This window comes from Gorilla gorilla, chromosome 11 (assembly GCF_029281585.2).
Source record: "Gorilla gorilla gorilla isolate KB3781 chromosome 11, NHGRI_mGorGor1-v2.1_pri, whole genome shotgun sequence".
Lineage (NCBI taxonomy): Eukaryota > Metazoa > Chordata > Mammalia > Primates > Hominidae > Gorilla > Gorilla gorilla.
The window spans coordinates 23,106,347-23,125,535 of record NC_073235.2 but is presented as its reverse complement, the minus strand read 5'-3'; the positions used below and the strand labels follow the sequence as shown (position 1 = coordinate 23,125,535).

At 42.0% G+C, this 19,189-nt stretch overlaps 1 protein-coding gene across 11 annotated transcripts in view; it reads left to right on the top strand.

The window, feature by feature from the left end:
• Positions 1-19,189, top strand: part of CLASP1 (cytoplasmic linker associated protein 1) — a 302,429-nt gene that overhangs the window by 44,511 nt on the left and 238,729 nt on the right. The window lies entirely within an intron of this gene.

The window sequence follows — 19,189 nt, the reverse complement described above, 5'->3', positions numbered from 1 at the left end:
TCTGGGGGATTGAATTGGTAATAGGGTGTGGAGCATTTTACCTTCAGGTCACTGTTGTGAAGCTGGCCCAGGTACCTGGACAGAAATAGGTTGTCAAGGACTTTTCTGTGACCTGTGTGTAATGGCCTAGAGGATATCCTTCAGGATCTAAAGGTCAAGGCTGTTTATGTGACCTTGGTAGGGGGTGGGGGTGGGGGCCAGGTCCCATGGGTCAAATGCGCTGTGAAGGTTGACCATTTTACCTTTCAAAGACAGTTTTCCTGAATAAAAACTAGATTGGACTTGAAGTGCTGAAGAGGTGGTGTTCCTCTCTCTGCTTCCTCCCCTATTCTCATCCCCTTATGCTCTCTTTTCATTTCCCTACAGGGTGGCCCCTTTGGGTCAAGGTTGAGATGGAAGGAAGAGTGGAGAGTTGGCATGACTGCTAATAGGTGCTATAGACGTTGTTAAAGGGGCTTACAGACATAGAATCTTTTGTACTTTTTTCATTGACTCAATCTTTTGAGATTGGTTTGGACTTAAAAAGTCACAGGACTCCTTTGCTCTAGTATGTACTCTGTTTTCTAAATACGTTACCTATTGCCTTAATATTTCACTTATCACTGGATATAAAATTTATCCTACCTGTCTTCGTATATTTATTTTTCAGACCGAGTCTTGCTCTGTCGCCCAGGCTGGAGTGCAGTGGCACTATCTTGGCTCACTGCAGCCTCCACCTCCTGGGCTCAAGCAATCCTCCCACCTCAGCCTCTCAAGTAGCTGGGACTACAGACGTGCGCCACCATGCCCAGCTAATTTTTGTATTTTTGTAGAGACAAGGTTTTACCATGTTGCCCAGGCTGGTCTTGAACTCCTGGGCTCAAGCAAGCCACCCACCTCCTCCTCCCAAAATGCCGGGATTACAGGCGTGTGCCACCGTGCCCAGCCTATCCTACCTGTCTTTAAACTCTGGCTAAAATTCTATTTCATTCATCTGTTTATTCACTTAGCTGAAATTATCAATTGCTTCTTATGTGTTTGGCATTGGTGCTGGATGGTGCGAGTGTTAAAAGAGATGAGAGGTGATAAAGTCTAGTCACTACAATTTTGTTCTTTTTTAAAAGTAATTTGTAAAAATTGACAAGTAATTTCGCATACTCATGGGATACCTAATGATATTTTGATGAATGTAATTTGTAGTGATCAGGTCAGGGTAATTAGTATATCCATCATCTCAAATGTTTATCATTTTTCTTTGTGTTGGGAACGTTTAATATCCTCCTTCTAGCTAATTGAAACTATATTACTATTAACTCTAGTCATCCTACAGTGGTATATAACACCAGAAGTTATTCCTCCTATCTAGCTGTAATTTTGTATTCTTTAACAAATCTCTTCCTATACCTCTCTTCCTCCTGTCCTTCCCAGCCTCTGCTATCCTCTCTTCTACTTTTTACTTATGAGATTAACTTTTATTTAGCTTCACGTATGAGTGAGAACATGTAGTGTTTAACTTTCTGTTCCTGGCTTATTTCACTTAACATAATGCCCTCTGGTTCCATCCATGTTGCTGTGAAGGACGGGATTTTATTCTTTTTCATGGCTAATTAATATTCCATTGAATATACCACATTTTCTTTATCCATTCTCTGTTGTTGGACATGTAGGTTGATTCTTTGCTGTTGTGAATAGTGCTGCAGTGAACATGGGGGAGCAGATATCTCTTCCATATTCTGATTTCTTTTCACTTGAATAAATTCCCACTAGTGGGATTGCTGGATCCTATGGTAGTTCTATTTATAGTTTTTTATGGAACTTCCATACTGTTTTCCATAGCGGCTGTACTAGTTTATGTTCCCACCAGCAGTGTATAAGAGTTCCCTTTTCTCTGCTACATCCTCATCAGCATTTATTATTTTTTGTCTTTTTGATAATAGCCATCCTAACAGGGGTGAGTTGATACCTCATTGTGGTTTTGATTTGCATTTCCCTCATGATTAGTGATGTTGAACATTTTTTCATATATTTGTTGGCCATTGGTATGTCTTCCTTTGAGAAATGTCTGTTCAGATTATTTGTCCATTTTAAAAATTGGATATATATATATATATACGTATATATATATGTATATATATACGTATATATATATATATATGTGTATATATATATATATTTTTTTTTTCTGTTGAGATATTTGAGTTCCTTGTTTATTCTGGATATTAATCCCCTGTTTGGCTGGTCCAATGGTAATGAGTTATCAGAATTTAACATAGTGTCACTAAAGTTGGTATACAACTCCCCACTGCTAAATTTTACTGGCTTAAAAAAAAAGTCTCCTGTCAGAGGAGTAATTTGCAAATATCTTCTCCCATTATGTAGCTTGTCTTTTTACTCTCTTGTTTCTTGGTTGCCCTGAAGCTTTTTGGTTTAATATCATCCCATTTGTTCATTTTTGGTTTTGTTTCTTGTGCTTTTGAGGTCTTATTTATAAAATATTTTCCCAGACTAATGTCCTGAAACATTTCTTAAATGTTTTCATCTAGTAGTTTTATTGTTTTGGGTCTTACATTTAGATCTTTGATCCATTTACAGTTGATTTTTGTATAGGGTGAGAGATGGGGATCTAGTTTTATTCTTCTGCATATGGATATCCAGTTTTCCCAGTAACATTTATTGAAGAGACTGGCCTTTCCCCAGTGAGTGTTCTTGGCACCTTTGTCAAAAGTCAGTTGGCCGTAGATATGTGGATTAATTTCTGTGTTCCCTATTTTGTTCCATTGGCCTATGTGTCTGTTTTTATGACAGTACCAGGTTGTTTTGGTTACTACAGCTTTGTAGTTTACTTTGAGGTCTGTTAGTGTGATGCCTCTAGCTTTGTTCTTTTTGCTCAGAGTTGCTTTGGCTATTCAGGGTCTTCTGTGGTTCCATACAAATTTTAGGACTTTTTTTTCTATTTCTGTGAAGAATGTCATTGGTATTTTGATAGAATCGCATTCAATCTGTAGATTGCTATTGTCATTTTAACTATATTAATTCCTCTAATCCATGAGCATGTGATGTCTTTCTATTTGTTTGTATCCTCTTCAGTTTCTTTTATCAGTGTTTTGTAGTTTTCCTTGTAGAGGCCTTTCATCTCCTTGGTTAAATTTATTCCTAGGTATTTTATTTTTGGTAGCTGTCATAAATGGAATTGCCGCTTTCTTCTTCTTCTTCTTCTTCTTCTTTTTTTTTTTTTTGAGATAGAGTGTTGCTCTTTTGCCCAGGCTGGAGTGCAGTGGCGTAATCTCGGCTCACTGCAATCTCCGCCTCCTGGGTTCAAGTGATTTTCATGCCTCAACCTCCTGAGTAGCTGGGACTGCAGGTGTGCACCACCATACCCGGCTGATTTTTGTGTTTTTAGTAGAGATGGGGTTTTACTACATTGGCCAGGCTGGTTTCGAACTCGTGACCTCAGGTGATCCACCCGTCTTGGCCTCCCAAAGTGCTGGGATTACAGGCGTGAGCCACTGTGCTCGGCCAGAATTGCCTTCTTGATTTCTTTTTTTAGATAGTTTGTTGTTGGTGTATAGAAATGCTACTCATTTTTGTATGTTTGTATCCTGTAACCGTACCGATTTCAGTCATCAGGAGTAAGAGTTTTTTGGTAGAATCTTTAGGTTTTTCTGTATATAAGATCATGTCATCTGCAAACAGGGACAATTTTACCTACTCTTTCCAATTTGGATGCTTTTTATTTCTTTCTCTTGCCTAACTGCTCTGGGAAGGACTTCCAGTACTATGTTGAAAAAGAGGGTGAGAGTGGGCATATTTGTACTGTTCTAGTTCTTAAAAGCTGAAAGCTGGCTGAGTGCAACGGCTCATGCCTGTAATCCCAGCACTTTGGGAGGCCAAGGCAGGTGGATCACGAGGTCAGGAGTTCGAGATTAGCCTGGTCAACATGGTGAAATCCCATCTCTACTAAAAATACAAAAATTAGCTGGACGTGGTGGCACACCCTGTAATCCCAGCTACTTGGGAGGCTGAGGTAGGAGAATTGCTTCAACCCGGAAGGCAGAGGTTGCAGTGAGCCAAGATCATGCTATTGCACTCCAGCCTGGGCGACAGAGCAAGACTCCATCTCAAAAAAAAAAAAAAAAAAAATTGCTGAACGCTTTTCCTCATTCAGTAAGATGTTAGCCATGGTTGTTACATTTTTAAGGGCTGTGAAATCACCTTGTCTATGTTTTTGGGTCATAACTCCACCACTTTTTCTATGTGCATATTAGGATGCTTCTGACTAAGAGTAATTGGAAACTGACTCAAATGACCTAAAGTTCTCCAAGGAAATCTAGTGTCTCAGATAAATCCAGTAGTAGTTAAGGCAATGTCCAGGGAAGGAGAATGTCTTCTTGTACCTTTCACTTGGGGGAAGGAAACCTTTCTCAGAAGCTCCCCAGCAGACTTTTCTTTCATCACATTTGCTAGAGTGATTTGCGTGCCCATCCCAGCACCACTGGAAAACGAGTGTCCGTGATTGCCTTTGAATGCCATGCTTAACCTACGGGTCTTAAGTGGGGGCCTCCCTTGAGTGAAGCATGTGACCATGTGAAGGAGGGCGGATACTTGAATAGTATCAGGGTCCTAATAGGGAAAGGAGGTTGGGGATGGGACTGGGGTAGCATGGGTGTTAAATTATTAGATTGGTGCAAAAGTAATTGTCTTCAAGGAGCTCATAGTCTATGGAGAGGAAACTGATAAATAAACAAGTTATACAGTACAGTGTAGTGTGTGCAGTAATGCAAATATACAGAGTTCTGTGGGAAGACAGAAGAAGAAAGTAGTAACACTGCCTAAAGGAATTGAGAATTTTGAAGATTGGTTAGTTTTTCCAGAATGACATTTGCAGGGTTACAAAGGAATGAAAGATTAAGACTTGACTCTTGGTGAAGTAATTCCTAAACAAGGACAGATTAGTATGAAGGAAAGTCAGGAAGTTGGGGTTTACCACTAACTTGCTTGTAACCATGGACAACTCCGTTAAACCTGTTTGTACAATGCAGATATTAGACTAGATAATCTCTTGGGAGCCCTCAAGCTCTAATATTTTATATTACTTAATAGAGGTGGTTTTTGCACTCAAGGGTTATGTCTTATGGTTTGTAATTTCTCTAAGTGTAGTGGCAGCCTGCATGTTCACATCTGGAGCCCAGAGTATGGAACATCATGGGTGCTCAACAAATACTGGTTCCATGAGTGATCTCAGGAACTTAGACTCCTCAGCCAGGTATTGCTGGTTGCTTTACTGAAACCTGGAAACTACCTTTTAGATCCTACTTCCCTTTTTTTCTTAATTATAAGTCAAGATTTTTAAAATTGAAACCCTGAGGTACAGTTTGGCTTTATTTGGAATTTTTAAAATAGATAATTCCTTTAATATTTTAGATTAAAGGGATTAGCTTTATATTAAACAAAACTTTGAAGCTTGACTTCTTGAATTTTTTTTTTTTTTTTTTTTTTTTTTTGACAGAGTCTCACTCTGCCACCCAGGCTGGAGTGCAGTGGTGCGATCTTGGCTCACCGTTACCTTTGCTTCCTGGTTCAAATGATTCTTGTGTCTCAGCCTCCTGAGTAGCTGGGATTACAGGTGCGTGCCACCATGCCTGGCTGATTTTTTTCTGTATTTTGAGTAGAGACGGGGCTTCGCCATGTTGGCCAGGCTGGTCTCCAACTCATGACCTCCAGTGTTCTGACTGCCTCGGCCTCTCAAAATGCTGGGATTACAGGCTCACGTGAGCCACCATGCCTGACCGTGGGACGTTGGCTTCTTGAATTTTTTTTTTTTTTTTTTTGAGATGGAGTCTCACTCTCTCGCCCAGGCTGGAGTGCAGTGGTGCAATCTAGGCTCACTGCAACCTCCACCTCCTGGGTTCAAGTGATTCTTCTGCCTTAGCCTCCCGAGTAGCTAGGACTACAGGCATGCACCACCACACCTGGCTAATTTTTGTATTTTTAGTAGAGACAGGGTTTTACCATATTGGCCAGGCTGGTCTTGAACTCCCGACTGCGTGATCCACCAGCCTCGGCCTCTCAAAGTGCTGGGATTACAGTTGTGAGCCACCGTGCCTGGCTGTTTTTTTTTTTTTCTTTAGATTAAGGGCTGAAAAGAGAATGGAGAAATAATTTTGGCTTGCCCAAACAATAGTACTTGCGTGTTGTTATTCCTTTTCTTAACAGGGAAGGTAGATGAATGTCAGCTCAATGGCTTATTAAAAAAAATACGGCCAGGTGTAGTGAATCACGCCTGTAATCCCAGCACTTTGGGAGGCCGAGGTGGGCGGATCATGAGGTCAGGAGTTCACGACCAGCCCGGCCAACATGGTGAAACCCCGTATCTACTAAAAATACAAAAATCAGCCGGGCGTGATGGCGCGCACCTATAGTCCCAGCTACTTGGAGGCTGAGGCAGGAGAATTGCTTGAACCTGGGAGGCAGAGTTTGCAGTGAGCTGAGGTTGCACCACTGCACTCTAGCCTGGGCAACAGAGTGAGACTCCGTCTCAAAAAATAAATAAATAAAAATAAAAACGTGGCTGGAGCTTGAGTAACTTTGCATTTAAGTGTTTCTTTACAGACAGATGTATATGTGGTATCAAGGGCAATTTAATGGCTACCATTTATTCCTTACTTAGTTTCAGGTATGTTCTCTGTCTTATCTCATATAGTCTTTATAACAACCCTGCAGGGTAAATAGATAGTGGTATCCTAATTTTTATACAGGAAGTAACTGAGGCTTAGAAATAATGAGGCAATTTTAACTAGTGATTATGGAACTGGATTTAAATATAGGTCTCTGATTTTCTGGTTAGTGCTGCTTTCATAAGAACAGGGTTTAGTAAACTTTTCCTTAAAACCCAGATAGTACCTATTTTGGGCTTTGTGAGACCATATGCTCTTTGAAATATTCAACTAATATGAATCGTTGTATTGCAAAAGCAGTGACAGGTAATAGGTAAATGAACAGGCTTGGCTGTGTTCCAGTAAAACTTGATCTGCAGAAACAGGCTGAGGGCCACTTTGGCCCTTGGACCATGGTTTGCCTATCCCTTCACTAGAACATTGAGGACCAACTGTGTGCCACTTAGGTAAACACTTTTTCCTTCAGTGGTGAGAACCATTAGTGATTCATCTGGGAGATGGGTAGGGAGGCTTACATTTGCATATAATTTTGGAATGGGGGAGAGCATTAGTTTAGATTAAATAGGTCACATTTGTTTTTAGACTACCTTATGTGATATTTCAGAAAAACTTTCCTCTCTCACTCAGACTCATATTGGGATCAGCTTGAATTCTGTTAGCTTACTGCTAATCATCTACAGTGAGCTGGCCTTGAACTTTCTTTGGTAGTAGAAGCCATCTGTGGGTTGAGTAATTGGTTATTTAAATAAGCATACATTCAGAATAGCACTATGCTACACCATGGGGGTGCTGTTCAACATGGAAGGATTTGTGAAGGTTCCATGTTGTCATAGTGACCATGGGAATCCTGGAAGGAGACATTAAATAATAAAAATAACCCCAAATTTTGAATATGGCTGTCCTCATTGATCTGGTCTCCTCTTCCTGTCTGCCTTAAAACTTGCAGAAAGGGAAAAGTGGTCGGGATAGGTTCTTGCACTCACTTCCAGCTGCTTCTGTTCTTCCTTCTTCCCTCATCAGGTGAGAAAGGATGAAGTGTTAAGAATGACCTGTCTTGGAGAGACTGCCTGGGCTATGCAACTGGAGGGAATTGAGGGGGACTTATGCTACGCAGCTTTCTCAGGTCGTCTTGACAGCTTTGATTCTGCGCAGCAGTGCAGTAACATGCAGCCTCACATCCACACCACACCAGTGCAAGTACCTGTACCTTTACTGGGCTCATTGGAAACAACGTTTCTTAGCAGGGGCTTGGTGCTTTTTGTGAATACAGTCCCACAGGCCTTTCTCTGCAGTTTCAAAATTCAAAGCACTCTGAAAGCCTAGTGTTTTTAATTACTAATTTGCCATTTGACCTGAAGTGAACTAACATGAGACTATTTATAGTCTGTATGTACCTGGCTAGGCTATGTTTCACTACAAAAATATTAATGTGCTTGATTGTGAGTTGCTGCCCCGGATTCTATTCAAGGGGCTATATTACACATACACACACTCTCTCTCTCTCTCTCTCTCTCTCTCTCTCTCTCTCTCTCTCTCCGTGCGCTATTTTATCTTCCTAAAAATCTGAAAAATTCTGTATTCCAGAATATACCTGGCCTCTAGAGTTTTGGATAAGCAATTGTGGACCTGTATTTAATACTGTAGAATAATAATGATAGTCTATGGCTGTGGTGCATTTACTGTGAGCCAGAAATTGTGCTAAATATGTGTTCATTTTTAAAATTGTAATTACCATATGAGGTAGACATTATTTTTCCCATTTTACAAATGAGAAGACTGATGCTCAAAAAATTAGCTAACTTGTTCAAGGTGATAAAGCTAGTAATTAAGATTTCTGAGACTTGAACTCAAGTCCTTATGCAACAACCAGAGTTAATTCAACACGTATGATGTGCCAGTTGCTATACTTACACAGTAGGGAAAAACTGGGTACGGTCCTGGCCCAGTGCCTAAGCTGTCTAGGTCTGTCCAGTCTGTGTGGGCTTCATCTCTGTGTACATTTGTCTCAAGGCCCATTCCGTGCTGCCTTATATTTGAAATTTGTGGGTTCCCTATTAACCCAGAGCTTCCTTTTCTTCTGCCCTGTGGTCTGATTGGAGGAACGGGGAGGGCACATGAGAGGGCAGTGCACAGTGTAGGATAGGAAATAAGTCAGTGCTAAATTGCATCATAGGAATTTGTATAAATTCTGTCATGCGGAGAAAGAAGAAACGTTAGGGTATGCTTAGTTGGAGAGGCCTTGACAGAAAAGTGGGATTAAAGAGAGTTATGAAGAACCAAAAGGTGTAAGCTGCAGAGGGTTCTGAGAAAGTCTCTCTTCCTTTCCTGTTTCTCCCTTTCTGGTTAGCACTTTCTTGGTAGACTGTAAAAGATGTAGTCTCTCCTAAGCTGCTTTACAGAGCACATGTTACGGCTAGATCAAGTGTGTTTATGGGCAGGAGGAGACTGTGTTGACAGATAAGGGAGGTTCCTCTCATTTCCTTTGCCTATCTCCAAAACCTTGGCTTTCATCGAGGTTTTTATTTTCCCGCTTGTGTCCTTGAGAGGAGAGCCAGAAAAGATTATTGGATTCAGATTAAGTGACTTCTGTTTCCTTTTCTGGCAGTCTCCTCGCTACTGCCACCAAGTGACACATCCTTTCAGAGACTGTCCATTTTTTTTCCAGGTTTTCCTTGCAGTGTTTGTCCTATTGGCTGTAGGAGGTGAATTTCCATGGTGTAATCTAAAAAGACAGGTGCCTCTGTCATAAGTAGAAAAGCTACAGTTAGCAGCACTAAGCAAAAGCAAAAAACCTTAGGAAAGGTTATGTCAAGAAAATTTATATGGGTTGTTGGTAAAAATGGTGTCCTTGATGTATGTAATTAGTGGCATTTCTTCCTAAATGTGTTTACCTATATGCAAGGGCAACAAAGTGTACTGAAAATATTTTAGATTTGAGTGTGAATTGTCTGGATTCCTCTTCTGGCTCTGCCACTCATATATTTGAGCAGGTAGCTTTCTCTCTAGAATGTATTTCCTCATCTGTAAAATGGGTCTGATGATATTTACTACATAGAGGATTCAGTAAGCCCATGTATATAAGCCCATGTAGTGCTTTTAATATGTAGCATGTGGTCAGTAAAAGGAAGTTGACGAAAATGTATATTATGGGACCAAATACTCATAAAATCTGAGGAAAGTTAACTTTTATGTGGGACTGAGGTTACATGTTTTCTTGTGGCCTAGTCAGTTAGCCTGTGCCCTGGAACAGAGGCCTTGGGTCTCTTGTAATAAGATATGAATCCATCAGTTGTTCAGTGTTGATAATAAAGTCCCTGAGTAGAGCAGCAGCTGGCTGGGAAGTCTGTGAAGGGTGAGTTAAAAACTGACTGGTATAAACCAATCCATTGACTGAGGCCCCCTGTTTTAGGAAGATTTCACTTGATTGTAAAATTTTTAACACTTATACTTTCCCTTGTTTCAGAAAACTAAAATTTAAATAAGGATACGTGCAACAGAAGAAGTAATAAATTGAATGTCAAGGCAGAAAGTAAAACAGCTGGAGTAAGAACATGGACCTAACAATGAGGCTAATGATTAACAGCTAATGTTTACTAGTAGCTAACACTTATTAAGCGCCATTATGTGCTAGACACTGTTAAGTGTTTTGCATGCATTGCCTGGTGTAATTATAACATAGATGCTGTATGATAAGCCCTGTGATTATTCCTATTCTTTAAGTGGGGACACTGAAGAAACTTACCCGAGGTTACATGACTAGAAAGTGTCAGAGGCAGGATGTTAGTCTGAATAGTCTGACTGTAGCACCCACCGCTGAAGCAATATGCAGTATTTTCTTTATAATTTTGTAGCAGAGGTAATAGTAGCATTTATTGGAGCATAAAAGAAAAGGGTGTAAGGACGTACCCCACAGTTGATTTCTTAAAGGGAGGGAGTTTTGAGTTAGACTTTAATGAAAAATATTTAAGATGAATATATTTAAAATAGTTCTTTGGTCCTGTTAGAATCATGACCATATATACTTTTTAAACTTTTTATTTTGGAAAATATTCAGACATATGGGAAAACTTCAGAAAACAGTTAAAAAAATTTTCATGTATGTTTCACCTGGACCCCAGTGTTAACTCTTTATCACATATGTCTTATTTTCTCTATTATTATGCTTATTGTAATCATTTGAGAGTAGTAGACACAGTGCTTCACTGCAATACCTGTGTGTACAGTGGTTCTTAGAAACAAGGTCATTCATTTATATAATGTTAGGACAGCTGTCTAAATCAGGATTAAGATTGATGGACTACTGGCCGGGCGCAGTGGCTCACACCTGTAATCCCAGCACTTTGGGAGGCCAAGGCGGGCGGATCACGAGGTCAGGAGATGGAGACCATTCTGGCTAACAAGGTGAAACCCCGTCTCTACTAAAAATACAGAAATTAGCCGGGCGTGGTGTCGGGCGCCTGTAGTCCCAGCTACTCGGGAGGCTGAGGCAGGAGAATGGCGTGAACCCGGGAGGCGGAGGTTGCAGTGACCTGAGATCATGCCACTGCACTCCAGCCTGGGCAACAGAGCAAGACTCCGTCTCTTAAAAAAAAAAAATTGATAGACTATTAATACCTGATTTATGAGACATACTCAAATTTCACCTGTTGTCATGCTAATGTCCTTTATAGCAACAAGAAAATTTTTTTTTTTTTTTGAGACGGAGTCTCCCTCTGTCACCCAGGCTGGAGTGCAGTGGCCTGATCTCGGTTCGCTGCAAGCCCCACCTCCCGGGTTCACGCCATTCTCCTGCCTCAGCCTCCTGAGTAGCTGGGACTACAGGCGCCCGCCACCACGCCCGGCTAATTTTTTGTATTTTTAGTAGAGACGGGGTTTCACCGTGTTAGCCAGGATGGTCTCGATCTCCTGACCTCACGATCTCCACCCGCCTCGGCCTCCCAAAGTGTTGGGATTACAGGCGTGAGCCACTGCGCCAGGCCATTTTTTTGAGACGGAGTTTTGCTCTTGTTACCCAGGCTGGAGTGCAGTGGCGCGATCTCAGCTCACCGCAACCTCCGCCTCCCGAGTTCAATGATTCTCTTGCCTCAGCCTCCCGAGTAGCTGGGATCACAGGCATGCATCACCACCCTGGCTAATTTTGTATTTTTAGTAAAGATGGGGTTTCTCCATGTTGGTCATGCTGGTCTTGAACTCCCAGCCTCAGGTGATCCACCCACCTCGGCCTCCCAAAGTGGTGGGATTACAGGCGTGAGCCACTGCGCCTGGCCGAAAAAAAAATTTTTTTAATCCTGTTTCATGATCCAGTTCTGGAACACACACTACATTTAGGTCTCATATCTGTGTAGTTTCCTTTTTTTTTTTTTTTTTTGAGACGGAGTTTTTCTCTTTTCTCTTGTTGCCCAGGTTGGAGTGCAGTGGCGCGATCTCAGCTCCCTGCAACCTCCGCCTCCCCGGATCAAGCGATTCTTCTGCCTCAGCCTCCCAAGTAGCTGGGATTATAGGCAGGCACCACCATGCCCGGCTACTTTTGTATTTTTAGTAGAGGCGGAGTTTTACCATGTTGGTCAGGCTGGTCTCGAACTCCTGACCTCAGGTGATCCACCCGCCTGGGCCTCCCTAAGTGCTGGGATTACAGGTGTGAGCCACCGCCCCCGGCCGTAGTTTCCTTTACACTGGAACAGTTCATTGTCAGTCTTTCCTTATTTTTCTTGGCTTAATAATTTTGAAGAATTAGGTCACCTTACTGTGTGTAGTTCGTCAATTTGACGTTGTTTGATGCTTCCTCCTGGTTAGATTTTGGCAGGAATACTGTAGATGTGACATATCCTTCTCAGTGCCTCACATCGGGAGGCACACGATATCTCTTCCTCCTACGTGGTTAAAGAGGTGTTTGCCAGGTTTCTTCAAAAAGTTACTTTTTTCCCCTCTTTCTAATTAATAGATATCTTGTGGGGAGATAGTTTGAGACTGTATAAATATCCTATTATTCATTAAACTTTCACCTATAGCTTCAGAATCCATTGATGATTTTTACTTAAAACAGTTATTAGGCCGGGCGTGGTGGCTCACGCCTGTAATCCCAGCAGTTTGGGAGGCCGAAGCGGGTGGATCACGAGGTCAGGAGATGGAGACCACCCTGGCCAACATGGTGAAACCCCGTCTCCACTAAAAATACAAAAATTAGCTGGGTGTGATGTTGCACGCCTGTAGTCCCAGCTACTTGGCAGGATGAGGCAGGAGAATCGCTTGAACCCGGGAGGCGGAGGTTGCAGTGAGCCGAGATCGCACCATTGCTCTCCAGCCTGGGCAACAGAGCAAGACTCCATCTCAAAAAAAAAAAAAAATCAAATAATTTTTGAAGAACATTTAGAAAAATTGCCATGGAGATATTTTTGTCTTTGACTTCTTACTTTGGTTGAGAATCCTAAGCTTATGTTCTTTGTGATTTGTACATATAGCTTGGGAACAACCTTTTTCAAACACATTTCTGGAGGCTGCTTAGATGATTTTTGCAAATGATAATAATTTGTTTTTATTACAGTAAAAGTAATATGTACTTATTGTATAAACAGGAACATATTTTTTAAAAGTTATAATGAAAAAATTAAAATCACTCAGTCTTTTGCCCTGAGATAATTATCTTATTGTTTATATCTGTAGAAAAAAGATGGAAAGAATATTTAGATAAGACCGATCATGCTATTTTGTCAGCTGTTTAACATGTGTCATGATCATCTTAGCACTGAGTAAGTTATATCACTTATAAGATGATTTAAAATATTTTTAATGTAATATTCTCTTCTATACATTTGTAGCTTTCATTTCTTTTTCTGTACGTGGTTGCTATCATCCAAGTGGTTTCTCATCTTTTGGCCATAGCATCACTGCACTGATCATCCCTGTACATACGTGTTTCTGCCCTCTTGTGTACCTCTGTGCTGGAAGTTCTGAAAGGCTGAATTGCTGGTTCAAAGTTCGGCAGATTGCCCACCTGTCAGTGTTGCAGGAGTGCCTCCATATTAATCCTGGATGTTACCATTTCTCTTGATATTTTTCCTTTGGAATGGGCCAAAGATACCTGTTTGTTGCTAGGAGCAGCAATGGAGACTATTTCTTCTGCTTGTAATCTTTCAGATAAGAGCACATTTTAAGAGGAAATAAGGTAAATAAAATAGTTTTATTTTTGTTGATCTCATTTCCCCCTTAACTGATTGATGAAAATTGTCTGTCTAAGGTGTATTAAACATTAGTAGAGCAGGAGATGCCTATATGAAGGAGGAGGAAGACCTGATACCTCAATGATGTTCACATTGAAATGGATCTATTTGGGTCTATTTGTTGTTGTTGAATCCAGTTATCTTTTTTTTTTCTCCACAAAATGAGGATAATATTGATTTATCTCCCAATAGAGTTGTGAGAAAAAAACATCAAAATCCATTTCTTTTGAATATTCCACTCTTTTTTCCAAGTGTTTTCACACCTACTATAACCTAATAAATATCAGCTCATCTTAACTGGGCTAAACTGGAAGATGGCAAATAATACTGTTAAATAATAGTGTTTATTTTTTTCTTTTTTGGAGACAGAGTTTCACTCTTGTCACCCAGGCTGGAGTGCAATGGTACGGCCTTGGCTCACCGCAACCTCCGCCTCCTAGGTTCAAGCAATTCTCCTGCCTCAGCCTGCTGAGTAGCTGAGACTGCAGGCGTGCACCACCACACCCGGCTAATTTTTGTATTTTTAGTAGAGACAGGGTTTTACCATGTTGGCCAGGCTGATCTCAAACTCTTGACCTTAGGTGGTCTGCCCGCCTTGGCCTCCCAAAGTGCTGGGATAACAGGTGTGAGCCACCTCACCCGGCCTATAGTGGTATGTTTTTGTTGGGTAGTGAGGGGTAAGTGTGTGATCTTATTTGATTCTCCATTTGATTCTAGCCTAGACTAAAGAATGTTTTTCAAAAAACACCTTTGTAAAGAAAATGATGGTCAGTAATCTTTGTCATCATAGGAGGCAAGTCAGATGGATGGGCACGTCACTGGCCAGCCTGGTGGTTGAGATCACTCTGGAGACAGCACTGGGGACTTGGTGGCGAGAACTGTGTTTCTGTCTGCCCCGTGGCTGCATTTTTGGATGCAGGCCTCTCTTCAGTGTTGTGTTCATGCTGTTTATGACCCCAACTCACATCTTGCAGCTCCACTATCAGAAGACTGAGTTTCTCTCTTCCCAGCTTGGAGTAAAACAACCGCAAATCCCCAAACAATCCCCATAAACCCTCAGCCTATGCATTGTAGCCGGGGAGACATGGCTGTGCACGAAAATGGTCGCTCCCACTCATGTAAAGGGACAGGGCAAGGAGTACCAAGTCTCCTAAAAGAAGGGTGGCTCGACTGGGGGCAAATGGCCCATGTGCGACCACTGGGGGAATCATGAACTTCATACTTCAGATTGGTTGGGGGAGGCCTCAGGGGTCTAGTGGAAGCCTCAGGCGTTGGGATCAGAGGTTAGGGTTTGTATCACAGCTCTCTACTTACTATTTGTGTGGATTTAGATGTGCCATTGAGCCTTCATTTCTTGTCCATAAGAGGAGACTACTGCATACTTCATGGAGACCTGAGGCATGCCCAGGCACTGCCCAGTGCTTGGCATAATATGTCTCTGTGTTTGTACTTTATTTCGTTTATTTTTTCTTCTGATGATCTTTCATTATTTGGGCTTTCAGCTGTGTCATCAAGCAAGAACTTTTCCAGCTTTCCCAACCTCTTTAAATCGAGGATTTATCCTTAGTGATTATACTAAATTTTGTAATTCTACCAAAATACTAGTATTTTTATGGGCATGATGCCATTTTTTCTGTATAAATGTGAAGTTTGAATTCTTTAGGTATTGATATGTATAAGGGATTATATTCTGCTTTAAGACTTCAGACATACACTTACCACATAACCTGTCTTATTTAAAACCATCACTGGGTATTATGTTATAGGGAATGGGAGTTAAACTGGTGAAGTTCAGCTTTTTTTTTTTTTGAGACGGAGTCTCGTTCTGTCATCCAGGCTGGAGTGCAGTGGCATGATCTTGGCTCACTGCAACCTCCATCTCCCGGGTTCAAGTGATTCTCCTGCCTCAACCTCCTGAGTAGCTGGGACTACAGGGTAGTACCAATACACCCGGCTAATTTTTGTATTTTTAGTAGAGACAGGGTCTCACTATGTTGACCAGGCTAGTCTTGAACCTCCTGACTTCAGGTGATGCGCCTGCCTCAGCCTCCCAAAGTGCTGAGATTACAGGCGTGAGCTACTGCGCCTGGCCGATGTTGAGCTGTTATGTTTATTCATCATATATTTTTATTATTTTTTCCTTTTTTTTTTTTGAGATGGAGTCTCATTCTGTTGTCCAGGCTGGAGTGCAGTGGTGCGATCTCGGCTCACTGTAACCTCCGCCTCCCGGGTTCAAGCGATTCTCCTGCCTCAGCTTCCTGAGTAGCTGGGACTACAGGCATGTGCCAGTATACCCATCTAATTTTTGCATTTGTGGTAGAGATGGGGTTTCACTATGTTGGCCAGACTAGTCTCGAACCTCCTGACCTCAGGTGATTCACCTGCCTCAGCCTCCCAAAGTGTTGGGATTACAGGCGTGAGCCACCTCGCCTGACATTGAGCTTCTTGTTTATTCATCACATATTTTTCTAAGAGCCAGTTTGTGCTCTTCTGTTACAGGTCCCAAATGGAGGGGTTTTAAAATGAGAAGGGAAGGGGAGGTGAGGTGTTAAGGAAATTAAGAGGAGGATGTGGTAGGGGGATTAGGAAAGGGAAAGCTCCAGGCCCAATTTCCAGCCCTGCCCTGGATCCAGGCAGGGGGATGTTCTAAGGATGGGGGAGGGCGGGATTCCCTGCATACCTCTTACCCCTTAAGGTTCTGATCTATTCTCTGTCTTCTTCCTTTTTTTTTTTTTTTGTTTGAAACAGAGTCTCGCCGCGTTGCCCAGGCTGGAGTGCAGTGGTGTGATCTCAGCTCACTGCAACCTCCGCCTTCCAGGTTCAGGCAATTCTCCTGCCTCAGCCTCCCAAGTAGCTGGGACTACAGGCTCGCACCACCGTGCCCGGCTAATTTTTATATTTTTAGTTAAGACAGGGTTTCACCATGCTGGCCAGGCTGGTCTTGAACTACTGACTTTGTGATCCGCCCGCCTCGGCCTCCCAAAGTGTTGGGATTACAGGTGTGAGCCACTGTGCCCGGCCCAGATCTATTCTCTTAAGACCACATCTTTCTTCCCTGGGATACTTTATTTTAGCCAGGATCAGCCAACTTGCTTGGTCATGCTACTTTGAGAAAAGTATGCTCAGAGCAGCTGGGAGAAAGCAGTGCGCTTCACAGTACATACTGCATGGGGGCTAAGTGTATGCTACTAACCTGGGCCTCAGGGGCTTCAACGTGCAGCTCTTCATATACAATGAAGGAGGAGGATTTATGCTCACAGGGCCCCAAAGCACAGGTGGATGTGGACACAATGGAAACACATTCATACACACTCAGGACAGTTGTCTTTTTTTTTTTATTTTTAAATTCATATTGAGCATAGTTTAGTTTAAGAAAACCTTATGCCAACGCATAGAGAAAAATCTGGTATGGCATATGCCAAACTATTAATAGTGTATTTTTTTAAGGGGGGTGGAGAGAATTATAGGGATTACTACTTTATAAGTTTTTTATTGTTGGAAAATTTTTAAATAATACAACTAAGATTTAAAATTTTTCTTTCTTTTTAAAGAACAGGGGCTGGGTGCAGTGTCTCACTCCTGTAATCCCAGCACTTTGGTAGGCTGAGTTGGGTGGATCACTTCAGGTCAGGCATTTGAGACCAGCCTGGCCAACACGGTGAAACCCCATCTCTATTAAAAATACAAAAATTAGCTGGGCGTGGTGGCGTGTGCCTGGAATCCCAGCTACTTCGGTGGCTGAGGCAGGAGAATTGCTTGAACTGGGAGGCTGAGGTTGCAGTGAGCCGAGATCATGCCACTGCATTCCAGCCTGGATGACAGAAGGAGACTATGTCTCAAAAAAAGAAAAAAAGAATAGGGTCCTCAAAAACGTCAAAGTACATGTCAGCTATGTTTGTATTAGGTATGTGTTTGTTTCTTTCTGCCCATGTCTGTTATCTTTAACTAAAGGAGCAAGTAGAGTGGTCAGGTTGAATGTGGCAGAATGGGAAGCCATCCAGAAGTCACTATTTTTTCCCCCAAGTAGCTATGCTCTTGAGAAACCTTAAGTATCTTGGTTGAAAGAATTTTTTTTTTTTTTTTTTTTTTTTGAGATGGAGTCTTGCTCTGTTGCTCAGGCTGGAGTGCTGTGGCACGATCTTGGCTCACTGCAACCACCTCTGCCTCCTGGGTTCAAGCGATTCTCCTGGCTCACTCTCCTGAGCAGCTGGGACTACAGGTACGCACGACCGTGCCCGGCTAATTTTGTATTTTTAGTAGAGATGGTGTTTCACCATGTTGGCCAGGATGGTCTCGATCTCTTGACCTCGTGATCTGCCCGCTTCGGCCTCCCAAAGTGCTGGGATAAAGGCAGTAGCCACCATGCCTGGCCAAAAGACTTATTTTTATAGACTGAGCTCTTGATTGCTTTCTATAAGGAAAATTGATCTGTTTTTTGTTTTTTCCTATCTCCAAAATTAGATATACCCTGTTTAGGGCAGGGGATGCGGTCCTAGAAATGGGAACGCTGGCAAAGGAGAGCAAGTATACTTAGTCTCTGTGGAGCTGTGTTCTAAATCTCACTTCGCAGTTGCTTTCTGTACCTGCATATCCTCTGAAATCGTGACCTACCTCTGGCTATTCCATCTGTTGTTTTTTGTAACCTGCTGACAAATGCTCTCAAGCTACAGAGATGTCTTGAAAGCATTTTGTAAAGTTGGGGCTTCCCCTCGTCAGTTCCTAGTTGGTGTTCTTCTTTCTCTTCTTTTATTTGAAGGTGACTCCAGCTATGTAAAATAGGCAATTTATAATTGAAAAGTTAACCTGGGACCAGACTGTTTGGGTTAGAATTCACACTCCTCCCTTTAGACCTTCCCTCACTAGCTGTGTGGTACTGGATAAGTTTCTTAATCTCTCCATAGTTTTTCTTCTGCAAAATGGGGACAGTGTTGATCCATAGGGTTGTCGTGAGGGTAAAAGAGTTCATGTGTAGAAAGTGGTTGACATATCGTAAGTGCTGACATACAGTAAGTACTTGTTAGCTTTATGATCATTTTATAGCATCCAGTGTGATAGCCTTCTTTCGTTTCTTTGTGGTTGATCCAGCATTACAGCACTATCACTGCTTGCCTTTGATGACCTGTTATGGATTTAAATTGTACCCAAACAGCCAAACAGTGGTAGAGAGGCCACAGAGGGATAAACAGTTTATTTGTCATTTTAAGAGACATTAGTTGAGGGTGCATTGGCTGAGTGTCTTTGCATTGTAATGGGTGAAGGCTACTGGGCCAGGTTTCTCAGTGTGTCAAAATGTGTACTAAAGTGGATTGTGGACTCCCA